The 11,910-nt window shown below is 44.5% G+C and overlaps 1 pseudogene; it reads left to right on the forward strand.

Annotated features, from left to right (window-relative positions):
* The first annotated feature begins 480 nt into the window (after window positions 1-480).
* On the forward strand, window positions 481-1,437 carry LOC144307847 (RNA polymerase II subunit A C-terminal domain phosphatase SSU72 pseudogene; annotated as a pseudogene).
* The last annotated feature ends 10,473 nt before the right edge of the window (window positions 1,438-11,910 follow it).

Genomic DNA, 11,910 nt, shown 5'->3' on the forward strand with positions numbered 1-11,910 from the left:
CTCTGCTCCACATGGTGTTGCCTAAGGCTAAAGAACCCAAATATCCACACAGATGACTTACAGTGGTTCAAATTAGCTGGGGGATCAGTAGGATGTTTGGATCTCTGTCTCCTCACGGTGTTGGCAAGATTCACTAATGTGTCTGGGGGGCTTGGTTCTCCTCAAAGTGGTCTCTCTCTGCCGCAGGATAGGTTGGGCTTCCTTACATGGTAGCTGGAAATTCCCTCTAACAAAACCGGGAGACGCAAGGCCTCCTGAGTCTGAGACTGAGACCCCTCCCCCGCACCCATGTCACCAAGGCCAGCTTAGACTTAAAGAGTAGAAAAATAATTCTACCTCTTGATAAAAGGGACACTGCAAAGACACTTTGCGCGGCGCTGTGAACAGTGGGAGCCACGTGCGTACACATGCTCACGTCACACCCACGTGCGTCCTGATGCAATAGGTCGCGGAAGCCCCGCCTTTGCACCGCGACTTCTGGACGCCACAATCACCATGTCTTAGTCATGAAGAAGTGCAGCTGTGAAGCACGAGTCCAGGGTAGTCTCGTTTAGCCCTTGGGGCGGCTGCCGCTATGCCTTCGGTGCCGCTGAAAGTGGCGGTGGTGTGCTCCAGCAACCAGAACAGAAGCATGGAGGCACACAACATCCTCAACAAGCGGGGATTCAGCGTCCGGTCTTTTGGAACGGGGACCCATGTGAAGCTCCCGGGGCCAGCGCCTGACAAACCAAATGTTTACGATTTCAAGACCACGTATGATCAGATGTACAATGACCTCCTTCGGAAGGACAAAGATCTCTACACACAGAACGGCATATTACATATGCTAGACAGAAACAAGAGGATCAAGCCTCACCCAGAAAGGTTCCAGAACTGCAGAGACGTATTTGATCTGATCGTTACCTGTGAAGAGAGAGTGTACGATCAAGTGGTGGAAGATCTGACTTTGAGAGAGCAGGAGACCTGCCAGCCGGTGCATGTGATCAACGTTGACATCCAAGACAACCTTGAAGAGGCCACTCTGGGAGCGTTCCTCATCTGCGAGCTATGCCAGTGCATCCAGCACACCGACGACATGGAGAACGATATCGATGAACTGCTACAGGAGTTCGAGGAAAAGAGCGGCAGAGCCTTTCTGCACACTGTCTGCTTCTACTGATGAGCCCGGACTGGCGTGGGGCGCCCCGCCCACACTCAGGAAGCCGGCTTTTCCTTCTCATACTCCCAACTTGCTTGTGTTCGTTTTCCTTTTAATTGTCTGCTAGTGACTACTAGCACCCAATAAATTAGATGTATGAAATGAGCAGAAACCAAAGCGCCAGATTAAGAAGTCGAGTTTTTTTTTCTCTCCCACTTTTAGTTGTGAGTGGGCATGGACTGTTATTTACCTTTAACCCAAAAAAAGTAAACGGTGCTTTATAGTACATCTGTCCCATACATCTGCGGTTTTCGTTGTGATTTCTTCCCCTCTGCCCCCCACCCCCACAACTCTCTTGAACGTGCAAGTACCGTGGATAAAGCATTGGGCTTTATCTCATTAAAAAAGAGCCTACAATTGTCTAATTAAATATATGCTGTCGGTAAAAAAAAAAGGGGGGGAGGGGAAGGATCAGACGAGGGTGGAGGGGACGGTGGGGGAGTGGTGTTGGCAGAATGCGCAGGGGGAGGCAGTGAGGGTGGGGGGAAGGCAAGAGTTGGCCTAGGAGGTAGGGGGCAGCTGCTGGGGTGGGGGGAGGGCGGGCATCGGACAAGGGGGGGATAGGGCAGGGGAGTGGGGTAGTAGGGGAGGGGGGCAGGGCAGGTGGCATGTGGAGGGGGCAGAGGATAGGGTAGTAAAGCAGCCGGGCAGGGGGTGGTAAAAATCTACCACATGTGCATTGAGGGTATATTAGTCTAGTTGGGTGGCCATAAGAAAATAGTACAGAATGGGGGTGCTTACACAACAGAAATTTATTTTCTCATAGTTGTGGGGGCTGGAAGTCCCAAATCAAGATGCTGGCAGCGTTCTTTCCCCTGAGGCCCCTCTGACTTGCAGATGGCCACCCTCTCAGGCATCCACACTTGGCCTCTCCTCTTGTGATATAATAAGAAATATATATTTTATATATATTTATAATATATTTATATAATAAGTTTATAACATAATAAGTATAAGTATAAAATATATAATAAGTATAATATAATAAGTTTATAAGAAATATATATTTGATCTCCATCCCCATTTCTGATACAGAGCTCCTAAAACTATTGGAGTTTCCTAAGTCATGAGCGCCATAATGGTGTGGGTTTTTATGTTAATGAGGTACCTTTGGGACTCCATTTAAGGGTAGGGGCTAGTTGCCAGGGCACCTGATTATGTGATTGGAGGGTTGGAACTTTCTGTTTCCCTTCAGCCCCAACCACTGTAGGAGGGAGAGGGTTGGAGGCTCAATCAATTGTGAATGGCCTCAAATTTAATCAATCTTGCCTATGTAATGAAGCCTCCATAAAAAACCAAACGGACAAGGTTTGGAGAGCTTCCAGGTTGGTGAATCAGAATATATCACCTGCCACTGTTTGGGCCTCAAACTCCACAAAGGCAGAAGCTCCTTTGTTTGGGATCTCATCTGGGTGTTGATTTGCATACTTCGTATCCTTTGTAATGAACCAGCAATCTAGTAAGTAAAATGTCTGAAGTCTGTGAGCTGCTCTAGCAAAGTAATTGAACCCAAGGAGGGGATGTTGGAACCTCCAACCTACGGCCACTTGGCCAGAAGTGTAGGTGACACCTGGGCTTGTGAGCAGCATCTGAAGTTGGGTGGGGGCAGTTTGGGGGGACTTAACCTCATGGGTTAACCCTATGGGATCTGATGCTGTCTCCAAATAGTGTCAGAATAAAGTTGAACTGTAGGACACCTAGCTGGGTTCCAAGAATTGCTTGGTAGTATGGAGGAAATCCCATACACTGTCATTGGTAACCAGAATCCTTACCTCTGTGCTTAGGGATCCTTTGTGTCTCTTCCTCTTAGAAGAACACCAGTCAGGGAAGACCAGGTAGCTCAGCGGTTTAACGCCGACTTTGGCCCAGGGCGTGACCTTGAAGACCTGGGATGGAGTCTCACATTGGGCTCCCTGCGAGGAGCCTGCTTCTCCCTCTGCCTGTGTCTCTGTCTCTCTCTGTCTCTCTCTCTCTCTCTGTGTCTCTCATGAATAAATGAATAAAATCTTCAAAAAAAAAAAAAAAAAAGAACACCAGTAAGATTAGATTGTCTCCATCCTTTCATCTCATTTAAACTTAATTACCTCTTTAAAGTCCCTATCTCCGGGATCCCTGGGTGGCCCAGCGGTTTAGCGCCTGCCTTTGGCCCAGGGAGTGATCCTGGAGACCCGGGATCGAATCCCACATCGGGCTCCTGGTGCATGGAGCCTGCTTCTCCCTCTGCCTGTGTCTCTGCCTCTCTCTCTCTCTCTCTCTCTCTCTCTGTGACTATCATAAATAAATAAAAAAAAATTAAAGTCCCTATCTCCAAATACAGTCACATTGGGGGTTAGGGTTTCAACATATGAATTTTGGGAGGACACAATTCAGTTGATAATGAAGGTATATATTACATTTGATCAGTTATTTACACTACTTACCACGGCTTTTAGGTTAGTCTTAGGGAGATTGAGGATTCCCTCTTAAATTCTATCAAGTAAATACCAGTGCCTTGGTTTGGTTATATATGTACATTTAAAGGATCCAAAAGAAACCAAAAATTATTTTTTTAAAGATTTTTATTTATTTATTCATGAGAGACACACACACACAGAGGCAGAGACACAGGCAGAGGTAGAAGCAGGCTCCATGCAGGGCGCCCAACATGGGACTCGATCCTGAGTCTCCAGGATCATGCCCTGGGCTGAAGGCAGCACTAAAATGCTGAGCCACCCGGCCTGCCCAAGAGCATCCTTATAACAACAACAAAAAATCTGGATAATCTGAAAATCACAACTTTTCTTGAACTCATCAGAGCTCTGAGATCACAGGGCATCCAAATGACCTGAACTCTAAAGAAAGACCAGTGCCTCCAAGGTGAGATAAGAGTGAGCACTTGTTTGCCTGGGGCAGATGCCACCGGACACTGGAAAAGGTGGACAGGGTAGACAATGTGCAAGATCTGATGGGTAATTTCATCAGAGAGAATAAAACTATAAGAATCAAATGGAAATGCTAGAAATGAAAAACACTGATGCACTTTCAGTGGCTCATCAGGAGACCTGACACAGCTGAAAAAAGAGTCAGCAAGTTTGAAGATAAATCAGGGGCACCTGGGTGGCACAATCAGTTAAGCATCCAACTCTTGATTTGGATTCAGGTCACAATCTCAGGGGTGTGGAATCAAGCCCGGAGTCAGGCTACACACACAGCATAGAGTCTGCTTGAGAGGCTCTCTCTCCCTCTCCCTTTGTCCTCCCCCTCAACTGGTACTCACTCTCTGTCTCTCTCAAATGAATAAATAAATAAATAAATTTGAAGATAAGTCAATGGAAATTACTCAAACACTAAGAGAAAACAAGAGTGGGGAGAAAACCAGAATAGACCATCAAAGAGCTGTGGGACATCAATCTAACATATATGTCATAGAATTCCCAAGAGAGAGAGAATGGGGAAGGAGAAGTATTCGAAGAAATAATGGCCATGAATTTTCCAAAATTAATGACAGAAACCAAACCACAGATCCAAGAAGTTCAGAAAATAGAAGAAAGATTAAAACACAAACAAACAAAATAGGCATAGCATATTTAAGCTGCTGGAAACTTAAGACAAAGAGAAAATTATAAAGGCAGCCAGAGAAAAAAGACTTATCATGTGCAGTAGAACAAAGGTAGGAATTATGGCTGACTTCTCATCAGAAACTATGCAAGTCAGACGACAGTGACATCTTTCAAGTGCTTAAAAAAAAACACCGGAGGAGGGGCAAGATGGCGTAAGAGTAGGGTTCCCAAATCACCTGTCCCCACCAAATTACCTAGATAACCTTCAAATCATCCTGAAAATCTATGAATTCGGCCTGAGATTTAAAGAGAGACCAGCTGGAACGCTACAGTGAGAAGAGTTCGCGCTTCTATCAAGGTAGGAAGACGGGGAAAAAGAAATAAAGAAACAAAAGGCCTCCAACGGGGAGGGGCCCCGCGAGGAGCCGGGCTGAGGCCGGGGCGAGTGTCCCCAGGACAGGAGAGCCCCGTCCCGGAGAAGCAGGAGCTGCACCAACCTTCCCGGGCGGAAAGGGGCTCGCAGGGAGTTGGAGCAGGACCCCAGGAGGGCGGGGGTGCCCTCGGGCTCCCGGGGACACTAACAGCACCTGCGGCGCATGCAGGAGAGTGCACTGAGCTGAGCTCCCTGAAGGCTGCAGCGTGCATGGCAGGACCCGGGAGCAGCTCTGGGGGGCTCGGGAGGCGGCTCCGCGGAGGGGGCTGCGGGGCGGGAGCAGCTCGGAGGGGCTCGGGCAGAGGAAGAGGCTCCGCCAGAGGGGGCTGCGCGGCCGGGAGCGCGAATCCAACAGTGCAGGTCCCGGAGCACGGGGCGCCGGGGACACAGCCCGGGATCCGGCCTCCCCCGGGACAGGCAGAGGCCGGGAAGGCCCAGGACAGCGAGGACGCTCCTGCCCTGAGCTGAGCAGAGCAGCGGCCCCGCCCCCGGAGCATCCAGGCCCTGCGGACGGAGAGCTCCGGAGTTACTGCGGGAGCTGACTCCAGGGCTCCAGAGCTGGCCCCGCCACTGGGGTTGTTCCTCCTGGGGCCTCACGGGGTAAACAACCCCCACTGAGCCCTGCACCAGGCAGGGGGCAGAGCAGCTCCCCCAAGTGCTCACACCTGAAAATCAGCACAACAGGCCCCTCCCCCAGAAGACCAGCTAGACGGACAAGTTCCAGGGGAAGTCAAGGGACTTAAAGTATACAGAATCAGAAGATACTCCCCCGTGGTTTTTTTTTTTTCTCTGTTTTTCTTTTTGATTTCTGTTTGCTTCCCCCACCCTTTTTTCCCTTTCATTCTTTTTCTTTCTCTTTCTCTTTTTCTTCTCTTTTTTTCTTTTTTTCTTCCTTTTTTCTTTTTTCTTTTTCTCTTTTCTTTCCTTCTTTCTCTTTTTCTCCTTTTCCCAGTACAACTTGTTTTTGGCCATTCTGCACTGAGCAAAATGACTAGAAGGAAAACCTCACCTCAAAAGAAAGAATCAGAAACAGTCCTCTCTCCCATACAGTTACAAAATCTGGATTACAATTCAATGTCAGAAAGCCAATTCAGAAGCACTATCATACAGCTACTGGTGGCTCTAGAAAAAAGCATAAAGGACTCAAGAGACTTCATGACTGCAGAATTTAGATCCAATCAGGCAGAAATTAAAAATCAATTGAATGAGATGCAATCCAAACTAGAAGTCCTAACGACGAGGGTTAACGAGGTGGAAGAACGAGTGAGTGACATAGAAGACAAGTTGATGGCAAAGAGGGAAACTGAGGAAAAAAGAGACAGACAATTAAAAGACCATGAAGACAGATTAAGGGAAATAAACGACGGCCTGAGGAAGAAAAACCTATGTTTAATTGGGGTTCCCGAGGGCGCCGAAAGGGACAGAGGGCCAGAATATGTATTTGAACAAATCATAGCTGAAAACTTTCCTAATCTGGGAAGGGAAACAGGCATTCAGATCCAGGAAATAGAGAGATCCCCCCTAAAATCAATAAAAACCGTTCAACACCTCGACATCTAATAGTGAAGCTTGCAAATTCCAAAGATAAAGAGATCCTTAAAGCAGCAAGAGACAAGAAATCCCTGACTTTTATGGGGAGGAGTATTAGGGTAACAGCAGACCTCTCCACAGAGACCTGGCAGGCCAGAAAGGGCTGGCAGGATATATTCAGGGTCCTAAATGAGAAGAACATGCAACCAAGAATACTTTATCCAGCAAGGCTCTCATTCAAAATGGAAGGAGAGATAAAGAGCTTCCAAGACAGGCAGGAACTGAAAGAATATGTGACCTACAAACCAGCTCTGCAAGAAATTTTAAGGGGGACTCTTAAAATTCCCCTTTAAGAAGAAGTTCAGTGGAACAATCCACAAAAACAAGGACTGAATAGATATCATGATGACACTAAACTCATATCTGTCAATAATAACTCTGAACGTGAACGGGCTTAATGACCCCATCAAAAGGCGCAGGGTTTCAGACTGGATAAAAAAGCAGGACCCATCTATTTGCTGTCTACAAGAGACTCATTTTAGACAGAAGGACACCTACAGCCTGAAAATAAAAGGTTGGAGAACCATTTACCATTCAAATGGTCCTCAAAAGAAAGCAGGGGTAGCCATCCTTATATCAGATAAACTAAAATTTACCCCGAAGACTATAGTGAGAGATGAAGAGGGATGCTATTTCATGCTAAAAGGATCTATCCAACAAGAGGACTTAACAATCCTGAATATATATGCCCCGAATGGGGGAGCTGCCAAATATATAAACCAATTAATAACCAAAGTGAAGAAATACTTAGATAATAATACACTTATACTTGGTGACTTCAATCTAGCTCTTTCTACCCTCGATAGGTCTTCTAAGCACGACATCTCCAAAGAAACGAGAGCTTTAAATGATACACTGGACCAGATGGATTTCACAGATATCTACAGAACTTTACATCCAAACTCAACTGAATACACATTCTTCTCAAGTGCACATGGAACTTTCTCCAGAATAGACCACATACTGGGTCACAAATCGGGTCTGAACCGATACCAAAAGATTGGGATCGTCCCCTGCATATTCTCAGACCATAATGCCTTGAAATTAGAACTAAATCAGAACAAGAAGTTTGGAAGGACCTCAAACACGTGGAGGTTAAGGACCATCCTGCTAAAAGATGAAAGGGTCAACCAGGAAATTAAGGAAGAATTAAAAAGATTCATGGAAACTAATGAGAATGAAGATACAACCGTTCAAAATCTTTGGGATGCAGCAAAAGCAGTCCTAAGGAGGAAATACATCGCAATACAAGCATCCATTCAAAAACTGGAAAGAACTCAAATACAAAAGCTAATCTTAGACATAAAGGAGCTAGAGAATAAACAGCAGATTGACCCCACGCCCAGCAGAAGAAAAGAGTTAATTAAAATTCGAGCAGAACTCAACGAAATCGAGACCAGAAGAACTGTGGAACAGATCAACAGAACCAAGAGTTGGTTCTTTGAAAGAATTAATAAGATAGATAAACCATTAGCCAACCTTATTAAAAAGAAGAGAGAGGAGACTCAAATTAATAAAATCATGAATGAGAAAGGAGAGATCACTACCAACACCAAGGAAATACAAACGATTTTAAAAACGTATTATGAGCAGCTATACGCCAATAAATTAGGCAATCTAGAAGAAATGGACGCATTCCTGGAAAGCCACAAACTACCAAAACTGGAACAGGAAGAAATAGAAAACCTAAACAGGCCAATAACCAGGGAGGAAATTGAAGCAGTCATCAAAAACCTCCCAAGACACAAGAGTCCAGGGCCAGATGGCTTCCCAGGGGAATTCTATCAAACGTTTAAAGAAGAAACCATACCTATACTACTAAAGCTGTTTGGAAAGATAGAAAGAGATGGAGTACTTCCAAATTCGTTCTATGAGACCAGCATCACCTTAATTCCAAAACCAGACAAAGACGCCACCAAAAAGGAGAATTACAGACCAATATCCCTGATGAACATGGATGCAAACATTCTCAACAAGATACTAGCCAATAGGATCCAACAACACATTAAGAAAATTATTCACCATGACCAAGTAGGAGTTATCCCCGGGACACAAGGCTGGTTCAACACTCGTAAAACAATCAATGTGATTCATCATATCAGCAAGAGAAAAACCAAGAACCATATGATCCTCTCATTAGATGCAGAGAAGCATTTGACAAAATACAGCATCCATTCCTGATCAAAACTCTTCAGAGTGTAGGGATAGAGGGAACTTTCCTCGACATCTTAAAAGCCATCTACGAAAAGCCCACAGCAAATATCATTCTCAATGGGGAAGCACTGGGAGCCTTTCCCCTAAGATCAGGAAGAAGACAGGGATGTCCACTCTCACCACTGCTATTCAACATAGTATTGGAAGTCCTAGCCTCAGCAATCAGACAACAAAAAGACATCAAAGGCATTCAAATTGGCAAAGAAGAAGTCAAACTCTCCCTCTTCACCGACGACATGATACTCTACATAGAAAACCCAAAAGCCTCCACCCCAAGATTGCTAGAACTCATACAGCAATTTGGTAGCATGGCAGGATACAAAATCAATGGCATTTCTATACACTAACAATGAGACTGAAGAAAGAGAAATTAAGGAGTCAATCCCATTTACAATTGCACCCAAAAGCATAAGATACCTAGGAATAAACCTCACCAAAGAGGTAAAGGATCTATACCCTAAACACTATAGAACACTTCTGAAAGAAATTGAGGAAGACACAAAGAGATGGAAAAATATTCCATGCTCATGGATTGGCAGAATTAATATTGTGAAAATGTCAATGTTACCCAGGGCAATTTACACGTTTAATGCAATCCCTATCAAAATACCATGGACTTTCTTCAGAGAGTTAGAACAAATTATTTTAAGATTTGTGTGGAATCAGAAAAGACCCCGATTAGCCAGGGGAATTTTAAAAAAGAAAACCATATCTGGAGGCATCACAATGCCAGATTTCAGGTTGTACTACAAAGCTGTGGTCATCAAGACAGTGTGGTACTGGCACAAAAACAGACACATAGATCAATGGAACAGAATAGAGAACCCAGAAGTGGACCCTGAACTTTATGGCCAACTAATATTCAATAAAGGAGGAAAGACTATCCATTGGAAGAAAGACAGTCTCTTCAATAAATGGTGCTGGGAAAATTGGACATCCACATGCAGAAGAATGAAACTAGACCACTCTCTTTCACCATACACAAAGATAAACTCAAAATGGATGAAAGATCTAAATGTGAGACAAGATTCCATCAAAATCCTAGAGGAGAACACAGGCAACACCCTTTTTGAATTTGGCCACAGTAACTTCTTGCAAGATACATCCACGAAAGCAAAAGAAACAAAAGCAAAAATGAACTATTGGGACTTCATCAAGATAAGAAGCTTTTGCACAGCAAAGGATACAGTCAACAAAACTAAAAGACAACCTACAGAATGGGAGAAGATATTTGCAAATGATGTATCAGAGAAAGGGCTAGTTTCCAAGATCTATAAAGAACTTATTAAACTCAACACCAAAGAAACAAACAATCCAATCATGAAATGGGCAAAAGACATGAAGAGAAATCTCACAGAGGAAGACATAGACATGGCCAACATGCACATGAGAAAATGCTCTGCATCACTTGCCATCAGGGAAATACAAATCAAAACCACAATGAGATACCACCTCACACCGGTGAGAATGGGGAAAATTAACAAGACAGGAAACAACACATGTTGGAGAGGATGGGGAGAAAAGGGAACCCTCTTACACTGTTGGTGGGAATGTGAACTGGTGCAGCCACTCTGGAAAACTGTGTGGAGGTTCCTCAAGAGTTAAAAATAGACCTGCCCTACGATCCAGCAATTGCACTGTTGGGGATTTACCCCAATGATTCAGATGCAATGAAACGCCGGGACACCTGCACCCTGATGTTTATAGCAGCAATGTCCACAATAGCCAACCTGTGGAAGGAGCCTGGGTGTCCATCGAAAGATGAATGGATAAAAAAGATGTGGTTTATGTATACAATGGAATATTACTCAGCCATTAGAAACGACAAATAGCCACCATTTGCTTCAACGTGGATGGACCTGGAGGGTATTATGCTGAGTGAAGTAAGTCAATCGGAGAAGGACAAACAGTGTATGTTCTCATTCATTTGGGGAATATAAATAATAGTGAAAGGGAATATAAGGGAAGGGAGAAGAAATGTGTGGGAAATATCAGAAAGGGAGACAGAACATAAAGACTTCTAACTCTGGGAAACGAACTAGGAGTGGTGGAAGGGGAGGAGGGCGGGGGGTGGGAGTGAGTGGGTGATGGGCACTGAGGGGGATACTTGACGGGATGAGCACTGGGTATTATTCTGTATGTTGGTAAATTGAACACCAATAAAAATTATTTTATTAAAAAAAAAAACACCGAACATGTTTACTCAAAATTTTATACCCAGTAAAAATATTTTAAAGATTTTATGTTTTTGAGAGAGAGAGTGAAAGAGAATGGGTGGGAAGGAGGGGCAGAGGGAGAGGGAGAAGCAGACTTCCTGATGACCAGGGCTCGATCCTAGGACTCCAGGATCATGACCTGAGCCAAAGGCAGATGCTTAACCAACTGAGCCAGCCAGGTGCCCCTGCAGCAAAAATATTTTTTCAAAATGAGGCACCTAGCTGGCTCAGTCAGTAGAGCATCTGACTCTTGAGCTTGAGGTGATGAGTTCAAGCTCCACATTGGGTGTAGAGATCACTTAAATATATATGTATATATATATTTTTTTAAGTTAAAGAGAATTAGCAAAAGGATCTCTAAAAATTGTTTCAGGGAACCCTGGGCAGCTCAGCGGTTCAGCACTGCCTTCAGCCCAGTGTGTGATCCTGGAAACCCAGGATCGAGTCCCGCGTCAGGCTCTCTGCATGGAGCCTGCTTCTCCCTCAGCCAGTGTCTCTGCGTGTCTCTCATGAATAAATAGATAAAATCTTTTTTAAAAAATCACTTGTTTCAGTTTTGAAATTTTGACTTTTAAAAAATGCAATAAAAGTGAATATGCGAAGTGATGGAGGTGTTAATAAACTTGATGGGGGGAATCCGTTCACGATGTATATGTATATTCAATCATCATATTGTATACTTTATCTTACTGTTCTACTTATCAAATATGCCTCAATAAA

Source organism: Canis aureus, chromosome X (genome assembly GCF_053574225.1).
Source record: "Canis aureus isolate CA01 chromosome X, VMU_Caureus_v.1.0, whole genome shotgun sequence".
Taxonomy (NCBI): domain Eukaryota; kingdom Metazoa; phylum Chordata; class Mammalia; order Carnivora; family Canidae; genus Canis; species Canis aureus.